We start from the raw sequence: 14,841 nt of genomic DNA on the forward strand, positions 1-14,841 counted from the left end.
TCCACCCCTATGTCCCCTCTGTTCCCTGCTTCTGCAGCCCTTAAATCAGAAGTCGGTGAAACTTAAAATTCTAATCACCAAGCCACAAAAGTCCCTGTCCCCAAGAGCTATTTCATGACAAAACCCAACGGAGAGCTGTAGATGTAACCAACCGTCTTATTAAATAAGAAACACAGAACCAATGTAAAAGAGAAAGCCGAAAGGTCAGAGCTCAGAGCTAAAATCTCACCCTTCCTCCTGCGGTGGTCCTAGCTTCCCGAAAGAGAGCTATTTCCTGTGTGTCTGTCTTTTCATAGTATTTTGTTCTGCCTTCTCATTGGTTGTAAACCCAAACACATGACTGCCTCGTCACTGTCTGTATGTACAGCCCCCCAGGTCTTAAAGGCATATGTCTCCAATGCTGGCTGTATCCCTGAACACACAGAGATCTATGGGATTAAAGGCGTGTGCCACCACCACCACCACCACCACCACCACCACCACCACCACCACCACCACGCTCTGTCTATGGCTCTAGTAGCTCTGACCCCCGGGCAACTTTATTTACTAACATACAATTAAAATCACATTTCAGTACAATTAGAATACCACCACAGAGAACAAGGTCTCTGACAACCAGTTTTGGGGGCAATTCCAGATGTCTCACCTTTTCCATTGCCCCTGGGGTGGGTGACGGCCCTGAGACACAGGTATAAGGAGCAAAGCTATGTCCCGAGTTCACAGACTGTCACAAAGCTTGGTTTAGACAAGTGTCAGTGTCAAGTCAACCCGTCTTCACCAGTCTGCCAAAAGCTCTGGTGGGGACCACAGAGCAGGGAATCTGTCTAAAAAATCATCCACTGACTCACCTACACCCAAGTCCACCAAGTCAGCGCAGGGGCAGAGCGACACACTTGACCTACCGCAGACATGCTGTGACAGCCAGCACCCATGAGAGGCCCTGGGGACTCAAAGTGCGCCCTAGCGCCACTGCCTTAGGACCCACTGATGGTGTGGCCAGAAGGGCAGGCTAGTTGGCGATCTGCCCAAGAGGTCACCAGCAGGCAAAGGTGGCGAGTCTTAAACCACCGTCGCCATGTAAGATTCTTTTTTTTTTTTTTTTTTTTTTTTGGTTTTTCGAGACAGGGTTTCTCTGTGTAGCTTTGCGCCTTTCCTGGAGCTCACTTGGTAGCCCAGGCTGGCCTTGAACTCACAGAGATCCGCCTGGCTCTGCCTCCCGAGTGCTGGGATTAAAGGCGTGCGCCACCAACACCCGGCCGCCATGTAAGATTCTTGAAGCCAAGCAACTCAAACCAGAGAGGGAAGACACAGAAGCAAATGAGCAGCGTGTAGAGGTAAGCAGGTTCGAATCCCAAAGCAAGATTTCCAGTGTCGAGTCAAGTTTGAAATACAGGCTTCAAATTAGAACGACAGCTAGGGCTTCTCCCACACCTGCGCGGTGCAGGTCAGAGCCTGCCCGGCCTGTGGGCTGCTTCGGCACCCAATGCCTGAGAAATACAGAAAGAAAAAGTTGCTGAGACTCAAGGACTGACAGATCAGGGCGACCGGGGCAAGAAGGACGCATCATCTTGATAACAAGACAGACGTACGCAGTGAGCTCAGCTGTCAGCATAAGGCCACACTATTTTCCAAAGCAGAACACCCAGGAACCCAGGCCAGCCTTTCTCCAAGCCAAGGCCAAGAGCCAACAACTCGAATCACGCACAAATCTGAGTCTCCAATTCAGTTAGGTTCAAGGTGAATGGGCAGAGCAAATTTAGAAACAGTACAGAAGGAGCTGACACAGCAGGCCCAGGTCTGTCGCCTTCAGGAAGGCTGCTTGCCAAGCTGAGCGTGGGCTCACATCTGGAGCTTGGCTAGATGTGGAGGATCGCCACCATTCTCTGACAAGGCTGCAGACAGGGCCATTTTGGAATGTACCAGGTAGCCGGTGATATCATGCGCACTAAACAGGAAAACCTGGATATCAAATCTCTAGCTAGTGCCTCTATGGACGACCTTTACACGTTTGGTCACATCTTGCTGCTGAGGGAACTGCACATGTCCAATGTGACTGTGATGGGGGAGGGAAGGGCCCTGCCATCTCCTGCCTGACATGTGACATACCCCAGCGGCCCTTCCTCTTTCCCGCTGGCACTTTATACCCTTGGCAGTGGTAAACCGCCACCAGGAGGATGAGTGTATGTGGGTCCAGTGGGCCCTCCTAGAGCACCACCAAAGATGGGGGGGGGGGTTGTAGAGATGCTTGATTGACCAGAAAGGAATAAATCCCAAGTGCCTGGTCGGGCCAGGCAGGTAATGGAACTGCTCTGTGTTTGGCAGTTGTGAGCAGTCACTTGATAGGCAGGAGTGACGGCCACCAATGGAGGCTCGTGACCTGCACAGTAAGGGGCTGCCTTGGGGACATTTGCTCTTGTCTTGGGTTCTCTGAACTACAATCCCGATGGCATTTGAAACAAGCGGTTCCTTACCCACCTGGTCCCAACCCAGATTTCCCCCTCTTCATCTCCATTGGGAAACTGCTCAGGTCTGTTCAGCTCTTAGAGTTGAGAAGATTTAAATACTTATGGTACAAGATAGTGCCAAGCTGGAGTCAGTACCAAAGAGCAGTGACGGTGAAAGCCGTCCTACGCGGGAGTTTCTAATCTCATCTGTGAAAGCGGCAAACCACCCGCGATGAAGCCTCCAGTCTACCAGTGCACCCACCATGGCCAGCACCCAGAGAGCAAGCACCCACCATGGCCAGCACCCAGGGACCAAGCACCCACCATGGCCAGCACCCAGGGACCAAGCACCCACCATGGCCAGCACCCAGGGACCAAGCACCCACGAAGGCCAGCACCCAGAGAGCAAGCACCCACCATGGCCAGCACCCAGGGACCAAGCACCCACAAAGGCCAGCACCCAGGGAGCAAGCACTAATCCTTAAGGAAGTGCTTAACCCTTGAGGGGAGACCGCAGGTGATATTTCTAGAAAAACATCTTCCGGTTACTATAACCACCTCTGGCTGACACCACCGAGCCCTTTTTGGTGGGTTTCAGACTGAGGAACCGTGCCAGTCTCGCATCTTTAAGCAGCTCAGAGGAAACCTACGGGTACTCGGATGTGCAAACAATTGGCCAAACACATCTTCTCATCCACAGGGCAACTAAATCTCAGGCAATGTTCCAGGAGAGTGAAATGCATGGTACAGGATCATGTCAGAGTGACTCTGTGTAAGTCACTGGCTTATTTCCCATCTATCCTGAATACATGGGAGGCCCTGATTGATACCAAGACCAACACCATCTAGACGCTCAGGTTCCATACAGTCACTTCCAACAGATGTGCCCTAGACACACAGGCCAGCAACCACTGGAGGGCAACATCATGACCTGTGCAAAGCTCAAAGCCAGGCCCACAAACAACCCATGGCCCGGTACACTTCACGTGCTTCACACGATACCATGGGATGACGAGACCAGTGATCCTTACTTCTACCACTCCAGTCCACATGGGCCTCATAGTCCTCTCACTGGGGGTCAGTCTACATGGATTACCAGAGCTGGATGCTGGAGCAGGCGGGCTGCCTCCTGCCCCAGTGAAATCCAGAAAAGCTGCACGATTCTCACGGCAGACTAGCCTGACCCACTTAGGCAACTGTAAGTATGGTTAGGCAGCCAAGGCCTCCTGAATTACTGGTGTATTTGTCTTTTTTTTTTTTTTAATAAGCCAATGGAAGTGATGTTCTATACCTACTCTCAACCAACAGAAAAACACAAACCCTTTAAAACAGAGAAAAAAAGGTAACAAGAACTGGAAGGGACATGTACTGAGAACCTGCTGAGTGCCAGGATCAATGGCCTTTTCCCGAGGCCATTTCTGACTAAGCCAGCGAGTCCGGTGAAGCAAACAGCATCCGTTTCGCAAAGGATGTCATCAGTACAAAAGAGGCTGAGCCAGTTGACCACTCAGGTAAGCCATGACGGCAGGACTAAGTTCTGAGCCTGTTTGCCTCCAGGACTTGTCTTCCTGTAATCTAGTCTGAGGCACACATGGCATTTTGACTATCTGGTGAAATAATCAGCTTTCAAAATACAATTATAATAAAATAGCATGTATAGACTATAAACTAAATTTATATTCTCTTTCAACCCAAGTGGAAAAATTGTAACTATTGCAGGCTTGGTAACAACATCACTAAGAAGTCTTACCAGTGTCCCCACTGATGTTCTGATACACGGTAACAGTTCCTATGAAATTAACCTTAGTGTTTCATTTGATACAGGAAGAAACTGAAACTTCCAGAGTGTTGTGTAACAGTTTGATCTCAGATTAAAACATTCTATCCTGCAGGAGGTAAACATCTTAAGCAGGAAGGTAAACAAGTCTAAAGAGCTTCAGGAAGTCCCTGAAACTGACCAGATTCTCTCGACCCCTCCCTACCAGAGTGAGCAGTAAAAGCCAGGAGTCCCTCCTTAGTTGCAGCAAAGTCAAGCTGCTAGTGAGACTCCCTGACAAGCTGAGCTGCAGAAGACCCTGAGACCAGACCAGCTGCCTGGAAGAAGCAGAAACCAGCTGAGCGGCCTGGAACAGGCTCAGGCCACAGTTGGCACCTGGAAAGGACACTCTCCAGCCTGTTGAACTGCCTGCTGGCTGTGACGTGTGCTCCAGGTTCCCAGCTTTGTAAGCTGCCACCCATGCTGGGGTAGGCTTTGGTGATACAGCTGTCTTTGAGTCATTTTTGCTCCTGTAGGTAACCCCTCTCCCATATCCCTGTAAGTAATTCCATTAAAACGCATGGGTTCACCAAGCTGGACTCTGGTGTTATCTGTACTTTAGTCTGTCATGGCGTCCCTATCTGGGATGAGTAGACATGTGTGTTGCACCTCCCCAGGAAAAGTTCTGTCACACAACACAGAAATTAATTGGAATAACAGGTATACAATCATATGGCTTCAATCAAACATCATTCTGGTAATCGTCAAAATACTTGTCAAGGCTAGGGAGATGGCTCTGTTGGCGACATGCTCACCATGCAAGCGTGAGGAGCTGAGTTCGGGTCCCCAGCACCCACCTGCCTGGGAAGGTGGAGGCAGGAGTGGACGCACTGGCTAGCTAGTCTAGCCTGCTCGGCGAGCTCCAGGTTCTATGAGAGAAACCATGTGGCAGAGCGTAAATAAGGAATATGGTTTAATTTAAGTGTAAGAGCTAGCTAGTAATAAGCCTGAGCTATCGGCCGAGCATTTATAAGTAATATTAAGCCTCTGAGTGGTTATTTGTTCATCTCCTATTCCCTCTGTGTCTGACTGGCGATTCCTGACTCTGCCCTTCTCCTTCCCATCATCCTCAGTTTGGTCGCCCTAACTATACTTCCTGCCTGACTACTGGCCAATCACTGTTTTATTAAACAATTCAAGCGACAAATCTTCACAGTGTACAAGAGGATTATTCCACAGTGTTCAGCTCCATGATGGTTTACAGCCAAGGAGAGAATATGAAGTCTGAAGTGCTGTGTTTTCTTGGCAGACAAGCAACTGCAGTGGAGTTTACAAACAACCTGCAGAGTGGGGATGCAGAATTCTCCACAGTTTGGATAAAACACAGAGGCTACCAGAAATGCCCTCCATCAGTGGCCAAAAACCACAGAGGCTACCAGAAATGCCCTCCATCAGTGGCCAAAAACCACAGAGGCTACCAGAAATGCCCTCCATCAGTGGCCAAAAACCACAGAGGCTACCAGAAATGCCCTCCATCAGTGGCCAAGGGTCACAGACATAATACTCGGCTTCTAGGGTGAGTGACTCTGGACCCTGCCCCGACTGCCTCTGCACTCCTGTCATGGCCTGCAACTACCACTGAGGACGCCATGCAGGGCACCATTCCTCACTGCCTGCTGCCTGCTGTTGACTCGACTTTGTACCTAGTTCCAAGCCTTAGGACAGCACAGTGAACAAACAAACCTGTTACCAAACGCCATACCCATCTCACAGAGCATCCCGTCTGGTGTGATCCCAATGACTGCTGTGGGGGAAGTGTGCTGTCCCAATTCCAGCAGTAAGTACACAGAAAGCTGACATGTGACTTGAAACCGGAACGACTCACTCACATGACCTTAACCCAGGAAGGCATGGTATGACAGAGTCTGGGGCAACCGTCTGAAATGCACTGAGTTGGGCAACGGCCAAACTCTGGTGCCCGTGAGCCAACTGGAAGCTGAAAGTTATTTCTTAACCTCCCCCACCCATCTCCTCCTCTGCAGAACTGGGGCGACAGAGGTGTTGGGAGGCGTATACAGGTGAATGTAAGTCCTTACAACAGGGTGGTATAACCCAAACCAATACCGCCTGTTTGTGGTAGACTCCCTCTTCCTCCTTCTGTCAGGGCCAAAGGCGCTGGACCAGGCACAGCCCACTGAGGTATGCCACATCTGACCGTGAAGCCGCACAGCTTCCAACTGACTGGCCGCTCACACACAGATTCCTTTTGGAGACTTGCATTTGAACAAACACACAGCTAAACCTCTTAACCTACAAATACCCAAAGAACCAAGAGAGGAGTTGGCATGCCATAAATGCAGAAAACGTATGTATCTGTTTTATCGTTTACGACCAACAAACTGATTTGCTATAAGAAATGTGTATCTGTTTCCTCTGAATGGAAACATTCCTTCCTGGAAGGAGAGAAGCTGGGGCCCCTGAAACTAACAAAAACTTACAAGACTCAGGGGCTCAAACCCCCTGTTAGACTCGCAGGGCCTTTCTCTCTGAGGTTATACCAGCAGTAAATAACTGGCTGGGAGAGGAGACGCTTTCATGAAGCAGCAGCCGCCGTCTGCACAGGGACAGTGGGTGATGCAGCGTTCATCATCCACACTAGGATGGGGCTTTCGGGTGATGCAGCTGTTTAAAGTCACCCACGCTCTGATGAGAAGCCCAATGCTTGCTCCTGGGAGAAAACCCATTAAACTCACTGGTTGGCCAAGCTGAACTTGGGGTGGGATCAGTTCTTTGACCTGCCACTGCTTTCCATCTGGGGTAAACAGAGAGACGCGTTAGGAATGCCATCCTCTAGGCATGAGACTCCCATTGCAATCATGAACTTACAGCGTTCACACACAAGACTGGACGCGTCAACAGCAAGTCGTGGACCGGGGAGGGGCTGATGGGGCCCTACCCATCTGTGCTATTGGCTACTGATGGACCATGGAAGACCAGGAGTCATTATGGTCAGGGTGTATTCACTGGCGAGACCACCAGGCTCCACTGCGTGATTCTATGTCCATGGGCACTCAGATGGTCCTGGTTTAACTCAGCGGGTCACAAAAGCAAGTGAAAAGACATGAACATGGGAGAGGGACCTGGAGGGGGAGTGGGGGCACTGGAAATGGGTGGGAAGGAGAAAAGAGAGAGTAGGGAAGGTGAGAGCAACCGAGTGCATTTTATACATGTATGAAACTGTCAAAGAACCAACTTAATTAAACAATGAAGAAACAGACTCCCTAGGAAAAGTATGACCCAGGAAGTTAAAAGTCATCCAAACTTACACTCATACGCTCTGCCCACACGTGGTTCCATTTGCAATAGAGAGAAATGGAAATAAAGATGAAAAATCAAATCGTAACTTCAGATTACCCAAGTACACCCCGCACTTCTGAGCCCGCCCCCAGGCGGTTCCCACGGTGGGAGTGTCACATCATCTGATGGTGTGAGTTCACTCCTACAGTTCTCAGGGATTTCTTGGGCTCTTGCCTGTTCACTGCGTACAATACAAGTAACACACAACATCTGTGTGGATTTCTGCTATTAGTAAGGCTTCTGGCAACCAGCAGGCTGAATTAAGCTTTGCAAGACTCAAATACACCAGGAGCTGGGGTGTAATTCAGTGGTAATGGATGTACTTAGTATGCGTGTGGCCCTGGGGTGAATCTTCAGGACCAAAAGTGTGTGTGTGTGTGTGTGTGTGTGTGTGTGTGTGTGTGTGTGTGTGTGTGTGTGATGATGATTATTTTGTTTAAAGTGATGAGACCAGGGCCTTGCAAGATGGCTCTGTGGTTAAGAGTGCTTGTTCTTGCAAAGGACCTGATTTGGTTCCCAGCTGCCTCTACCATTACTGCCACATGAATTACAGACCATTTATCAAGGGCTATTGTAGTCTAAATACAGTTTACCCACCAAACTTTGTGTTCAACTCTGGTCCAATTGAGGTGGTATAGGAAGGGGAAGACTAGAGGATTATGGGAATGGATGCACTAGACAAAAGTCTTCTGCAGGAGGGGGTCCATTGCCATAGAGGAGGCTGCTATGAAGTGAGTGTGGCTCTCTCTTGCTTCTCTCCTGCATGACTCCACCTTCCCTCCCACTCTCTACTATGGGTTGAAGCAGCACAAAACCTTCCCCAGATCTGGCTGCCTGACCTGGGACATTCCAACAGAGAGAATCACCAGTTAAGCAAACCAGTTTTCTTCACAAATAGTGGCAGACATAATTACAACAACAGAAAACGTATTGAGACAGCGGCCTCCCAGTAGCTGATCCGTGCTCATTTTTACTGACACATTTCATGTGGAGGTGGGGCAGGGTAGGCCTTACACAATGGCTGCACAGTCAGTATACAAGGAAAAGTCTACTGGTAAAAGAGAAAGCTAAAACACCCTACAGGAGCCCAACAAAATGTGGCCCCTGGTGCAGGTTCACAGGCGCTCATATCTGAAGATGGCCTTCTCCAGCTCACTACAGTACTAGAAGGCACATCCATGGGTGGAGATTTGAGATGCTAATGAGACATGCAATGCATAAAACCCCATGTAGAACTACATATAATGGAGCATGCATGAGAAAGACCACACAGTGAAAGTGGCCCAAACAGTCCGTGCTATGCACATGACCCCAGAAGCCCAGGCTGTGTGACACAAAGGTCCCCACAGGGCAGCCACTGGAGTGGCTAAGCTTTTTATTTGCTCTAGAAAGACTGCTTCCTTGGAAGTAAATATGTTCATATTAACATATTTTCTTACTTTGCTTGCCCTAGGACACAAGAACTTTCCAGAAGTGCCATTGACTCCAACATCTACCAATATCAATGTCTGTATAGATGAAATGGACAACTAGAGCGTCCACTCCGAAGCTGCAAATGTCTCGTGTGTCTCCCTTGGCCCTGTGAATTGACAATTAAACAAAGGTTTCCTTCAAAGACCTGCTTCCAATATTCTCCTGGCTCTACATGCCTTCCTTCTGAAATGTCAGTTATTCCTATAATTGCAACCATACCTGGAACCAACATCTTCTGTCCTAAGCTGTCACCGTCTCAATCCTCAGACCAGCTCTCTTTGACATTATTGGTATCACTGTGCTGCGAAGCAGAGTTTTCTGACAGTACTTCTCCCTTGACCCCACCTTTAATTTGCCCTCCTTTAAAAGTGTACGTGCATACAGTGTACTGCATTTTGAAGTGTGTGTGTGTGTGTGTGTGTGTGTGTGTGTGTGTGTGTGTGTGTGTGCTGTGCATACATGTAAAGGCCCCAGGCTGTCATGGGTGTATTCCTTGACTGCTCTCCACTTTTCATACTGAATCTAGGTCTCTTGCTGAACCCGGAGCTCACCGTTTGGGCTAATCTGGCTAACCAGCTTGCTGGCGGGACGGCTAGCACTAACTACAGCTGAGCGCTCCCACCTGGATTTTGTGTGAGTTCTAGGGATCCAAACTTTGGTCACGACACTCGCGCGGCAAGTACCTTACCCACTGAACCCCATCTCCAGTCCGGTCATCTTTAACTTCTGTCCAACAGTTTCGTGCATTACTAAGACGCCGGTTCAAATGCTAGCCTCTCCACGAAGTCTCTCCCCAGTATCTTTTGTTTTAAAATCTGACAGCAAGGTTTTTACTGCGCATCTTACACTACTTTACACCCAAGGAAGCTATTTCAGATGGGTTTTTAAATCTGTCTGCTTTCATATTTAAAATCTCTTAGTGACAGAAATCGACACGATCTTTTCCTTGAGGCAAACTGTTCAAGCTCAAATACTTCAGAGCAGAGTAACCTGAGCCCACACTCTTTCCCAGTCACTGCCCCCTCCCCCCTTTTCACAAATCCACACCCATGTTCTCACTGCCAGACATGCTCTTTCCCATCGCTACTGCTGGAAGGAACTCCAGCTCATCCTTCATAGCCCAACACCGAGGCTGTCCCTCTTTAATGGAGCCTCTCCCGATGCCTAGAGCAAGAAGTCACTTCATTGTGCCTCTTCTGATGTACAGAAGCAAGAGATCATCTATGGGACCCACAGTGGGGGAAAAATTCCAACTGTGAAAGATGAGTAATAAATTAAAATTTGAGGAGTTGGTCAATAATACTTTTCAATTATGAACTCAAGATAATGTTGTGGGGATTATTTGAGGGTTATTGCATCATCTACTTCGAGTTCTGAAGTTATTGTCACTACAAATGCAACCCCAAGGAAGAATGGGCACACCCCTATCCACAGGACAACTGGAATTTCCAGTAATTGTAAATTGCATCTATGTAGAGCTATAAGTACCATCTGTCTTCACACACACACACACACTCTCTCTCTCTCTAATGTCCCTTTTCTTTATCATTAGAAGGTACAGTCTATATATCATATTATATTTTAAGTGTCTAAAAGTTCTTTCTTGGAGAGTCTTCTTTAAGAAATGTACACCATGCTCCCAGTGTTGCCGACTTTCTTTCTCAATGCCTCTGTCTCTTAACCCTTGCATTTAAAATCTATATTTAAATGTCTTCATAAACTAAAACCCTGTCCCAAAGAATAAAAATAAAAATGTCCTTGGGCTCAGGATGCAGCCAGCAGTAGAGTCCACGCTCAGCATGTTGGAAGACCTTGGATTCAACCTCAGAACTCTGTCTCACTCTCCATCAAAAAGAAAAGCAAAACAATTATTTTTATTTATGTGTGTGTCTGCCTGCTTGTCTGTATGTGCACCACGTGCACTCAGGTGCCTGCAGAGGCCAGAAGATGGTGTGGGCGCTAGGTTATAGATAAGGTTATGAATCACTGGATGTGGGTGCTGGTAACCAAACCTCAGTCCTATCCAAGAGCACCAAGTTCTCTTAGCACCCCCCCCAAAACAAAATTTAAAAAGAACTGTAACGTAACACTAAGCTATCGAAACTCGCTTGTGTCGGCGCATCCTGGACAGCGTGGGCAGGCAGTCGGTCGCTTTCTTAGGATCAGGCATTCCTGCCTGTATTTCTTCCTCAGCAGACACTGGGTTCCTCCAGAGCAACAGCCATACCTTAACCTGCCACCCAGCCTGGGCCCACGCAGCACAGCGACACTTCCTAAAAACCACAGCAACACTGGGACGACACATCTGCTCGTCAAAAGCCTCCATTTGTAAATTATTGTAGAAATGAGCGTTTAAGAGACCATAACTGCTTTTTGTTATTAGAAAGCCTTTACCTCAAACCTTACGACACTTTCAAGTGCTTTAGAGTTGTGAGAACTCACATCATTAGCTTGAGAAGAAGAAGAAACGAGAAACGAGTTAGGAGCCGAAGCTTCTTTGGTGGGCAGAGGGTGGTCTTCCCCCCACCAGTGGCTGGAACGTGGGCCAAAAGGCGAACAGTGCGGCAAGCAGCGTGTGCTGCCTAAAGAGAACCCATGTTTTCTGCCCTTTGAACGCCACGCCTGCGATCCCCAGGTGGACTGTGTTCCGTTCACTCTAGTGCCGCCGGTCAGCTCGTCGTGTTTATCAAAGGGACCCTGCCGTTTGTGCCTGTCTGTCTGGGACTCAGACCCAGCGATTCCTGCCATCACCCAGAGGACTGAGCCTCCCAGTTTCTTCACCACCATAAGGTCAGAGGCCAGCAAAGCTTCGACTGCCGGGGTATTAGTCACAGCTCACCCGGCACGGTGGCCGATGACCACAGCAGTGCCTTTCAAAGGTTTTGAGACACGAGCCCTTCACCGCAGAAAAGCATACAACGGCCCAGTAAACAAGACAAAGGTCAGGAAGAGGGGAGTCCGTCCGCTCGGAGACTCGTGGGCCTGCTGAAGTCCGTCCAGAGCTCACGGTAAAAATCCCTAACCGTCTCACCCGTTAGAACAGCTATGCTGAGCGCACGGCTGACTCCGAGTTCTAAACCTGTGTCTAATTTAGAGTGTCCACAGAGGACCGAGTTCTAAACCTGTGTGTCTAATTTAGAGTGTCCACAGAGGACCGGACGCTAGAGGGGTCCGTGAGGGAAGAGAGGGAAAGAGGCCTTAGGGAAAGGAAGACGTGTGATATAAAGGAGAGGTGGGGGAAATACCGGGGGTTGGTAGTTTAGGTGGGGGTGGGGGCAGGGAGAAGAGAGAGAGGAGAGGTGGGAGGAGGGTTGACCAAAAAACTAAAGAGGTATGAAAAAGCCTTATGGAAACACACTATTTTGTAAACTACTTAAACAATTTTTTAAAAGAAGAATTTGAACAGAGGTAACCTGCATGGGTGGACAATACTTCTCCCAAAAGACATGGGTTATTAAATGAAACTCAGTGCCAGGTGTGGGATACTGCCTTCCGAGCTATGGCCAGAGAGGCCACGGAGGCCCCCAAACCACACAGGCTACTGTCACTGCTACTGGCTGCTGAGGACACAGCATACTTTGGTTGTAAGACATGGAGAGGTCAAGCTGAAAGTGACCTGAAATCTTCCTACCTGTTGGCTAGTTTTCACAGGACCAGAAGGTACTGTGCAGGCTTCCAGGGGAGGAACGTCATCAGTGGGTTTCCTCAGTGGTAGACCTGCATGCTACAATACAGCCCCACCTGACAAGGTGTGTCGCCCGGTCCAATTGTGGAATGACTATCATGGAGACAAACAACTGCTTTATGATTTGATTTGAGACCTGCTCTGCATGAGGGAACTGGTGCCTGGTACTGTAGACTTGGTCAAAAGCCTATGGCAGGTCACAGGCCCTAGGGGAGGGTCTACTATTGCTCTGCTAAATGGACATGTTGTCAATGTCCTTCTAAATGTGATGTTCATGCATGATATTCATGTTAGTGCTGCTCTCAACCTCCCCCTCTCAGTTAATACAGACTGATAACTGGTGCTAAGTGTAAGTACTGTTAAGATTCAACCCTAAATAGGACATTTATATTAACCCCCCCCCACATATACACTCACACACACACATACTTAGGGAACATGGTGGGGGTGGGGGAAGAATGTGAGAGCCAGAGGAAAGTGAGAAATGGAGTTTTCTGGACATGGCTCGGCCACTGCATTCATGAGCTTACATCAGCTATGATTACCTGCACAGATCAAGCCAGAAAATATTCCAGCACGGTTGAGTGATGAACTCATGAGGCTCCCTACCCCTGGCCAAGGAGCTTGTTGCCAGACCTGATAATCTGAGTCCAAATCTCCAGGACCCATATGGTGAAAAGAGAGCTGACTCCTGCTACAGGTTTTTTTCTGACCTCAGTATGCATTCCCTGGCAAGTGCACACGTACATATGTACATGCACATGTATGTGTGCGCGCGCGCACATACACACACACACAAGCAAACAAACGTAAGAAAGCTACTTAAAAAAAAAGAATTGTAAAGAATTGTAGTGTCTTGGGTGCAAGCACAGCAAGAGCACCCAGGCTTCCTGGGCCATATCGTGGCACCTAAGACTCCTGCCTGTCTGCAAAGGGAGGAGCTGGGGTGCAGAGTGAATCATGGGAGAAGGGAGGCCATTTTTGGTTTGGGTTTATCCCCCCCCCATTATTTATTCAGTGTTGTAATAAACAAGGCTTTTCTTGGTTCTTTAAGCGTCTGTTGTTTAAGCCATTGAGAACGCTTGTCTTATATTACAGTAGCCTATACATTCACTGCAAGACACTGAGGGCAAACAGTCTAGAAAGCAAGCACACACACACACACACACACACACACACACACACACACACACACACACACTTGAAGACTATGCCCTCAGCTCCATGACTTTCCTGGGCCTGGTGGAAGGCAGGCTCGGCCAAAGAGGAAATATTTTTAGACAAGGGTGCTTCAGAGCTGTAAAAATAGGCCCAGTGAATAGCACACTTGTCAAAGCCCCCAGTACTCTGGCCAAAGGACCAAGCAACCGTGCCCGGCAGAAGCACACTGGGTTTATGCATGCTTGCAAATGCATCATAAAGTTTGAATCAGGTTCCCTGGAGCATAAATAACTTACATGGTAAATCCAAGAGAGTAGCATCAGCTGGTGCAATCCCTGGTCTCTCTGCACCCTCAGCACATCGCTAGCGAATGCCTTGGGACCCTCCACCAGGAGGACTGTACTTCATCAACATCATAGTCTATCCCCAAACTCCCAATGTCATGAAATCATCCTCACATCTGACTTCTTCCCAATCCTAGCACAAATATTCGAAGGCAGGCACTGTCCTCTGACTGCCACAGGTTCACTGTGGGGTATGTGTGTGTGTGTGTGTGTGTGTGTGTGTGTGTGTGTGTGTGTGTGTGTGTGTGTGTAGGGGCCTCAGTGCTTGCTCTTTCACACTTAGACCGCCACTCACCAGCCATCATGTGTCTTTAGCAGCAGTATCAGCTCCGTGTGGTTCTAGTAGAGCGGGACTGAGGCAAGCATGTGTGCCTTAGGCACATCAGCGGGGGAGACTGAAAGGGAGGGCAGAAAATGGAAAACCCAAGCAAGGGACAAGTGACAGGTAAAGTAGGATGTCATCATCACAAAGAAAAATCTGACCGTCCAACTTTTACACCCTCTAGGAATGGCGGTACTTCCGACTCCACTCCAGGTCAGAAGATGAATATGCCATAGGGCTGTGCTTCAACATCTACCAGAGAACCACCCAATAAAGAGCTCGGGAGCCCAGGAAAGCAG

At 48.7% G+C, this 14,841-nt stretch overlaps 2 protein-coding genes and 1 long non-coding RNA gene across 3 annotated transcripts in view; 1 reads left to right on the forward strand and 2 right to left on the reverse strand.

Annotated features, from left to right (window-relative positions):
• Positions 1-14,841, forward strand: part of Lef1 (lymphoid enhancer binding factor 1) — a 272,799-nt gene that overhangs the window by 145,860 nt on the left and 112,098 nt on the right. The window lies entirely within an intron of this gene.
• Hadh (hydroxyacyl-CoA dehydrogenase) overlaps positions 1-14,841 on the reverse strand; it is a 41,910-nt gene that overhangs the window by 22,629 nt on the left and 4,440 nt on the right. The window lies entirely within an intron of this gene.
• Positions 9,434-13,334, reverse strand: LOC143273991 (uncharacterized). Its single transcript, XR_013052369.1, has 2 exons — positions 12,153-13,334; positions 9,434-12,109 (listed from the first exon to the last, which is right to left on the reverse strand). It is a non-coding gene; the product is annotated as an uncharacterized LOC143273991 (long non-coding RNA).

This window comes from Peromyscus maniculatus, chromosome 6 (genome assembly GCF_049852395.1).
Source record: "Peromyscus maniculatus bairdii isolate BWxNUB_F1_BW_parent chromosome 6, HU_Pman_BW_mat_3.1, whole genome shotgun sequence".
NCBI classification, from domain to species: domain Eukaryota; kingdom Metazoa; phylum Chordata; class Mammalia; order Rodentia; family Cricetidae; genus Peromyscus; species Peromyscus maniculatus.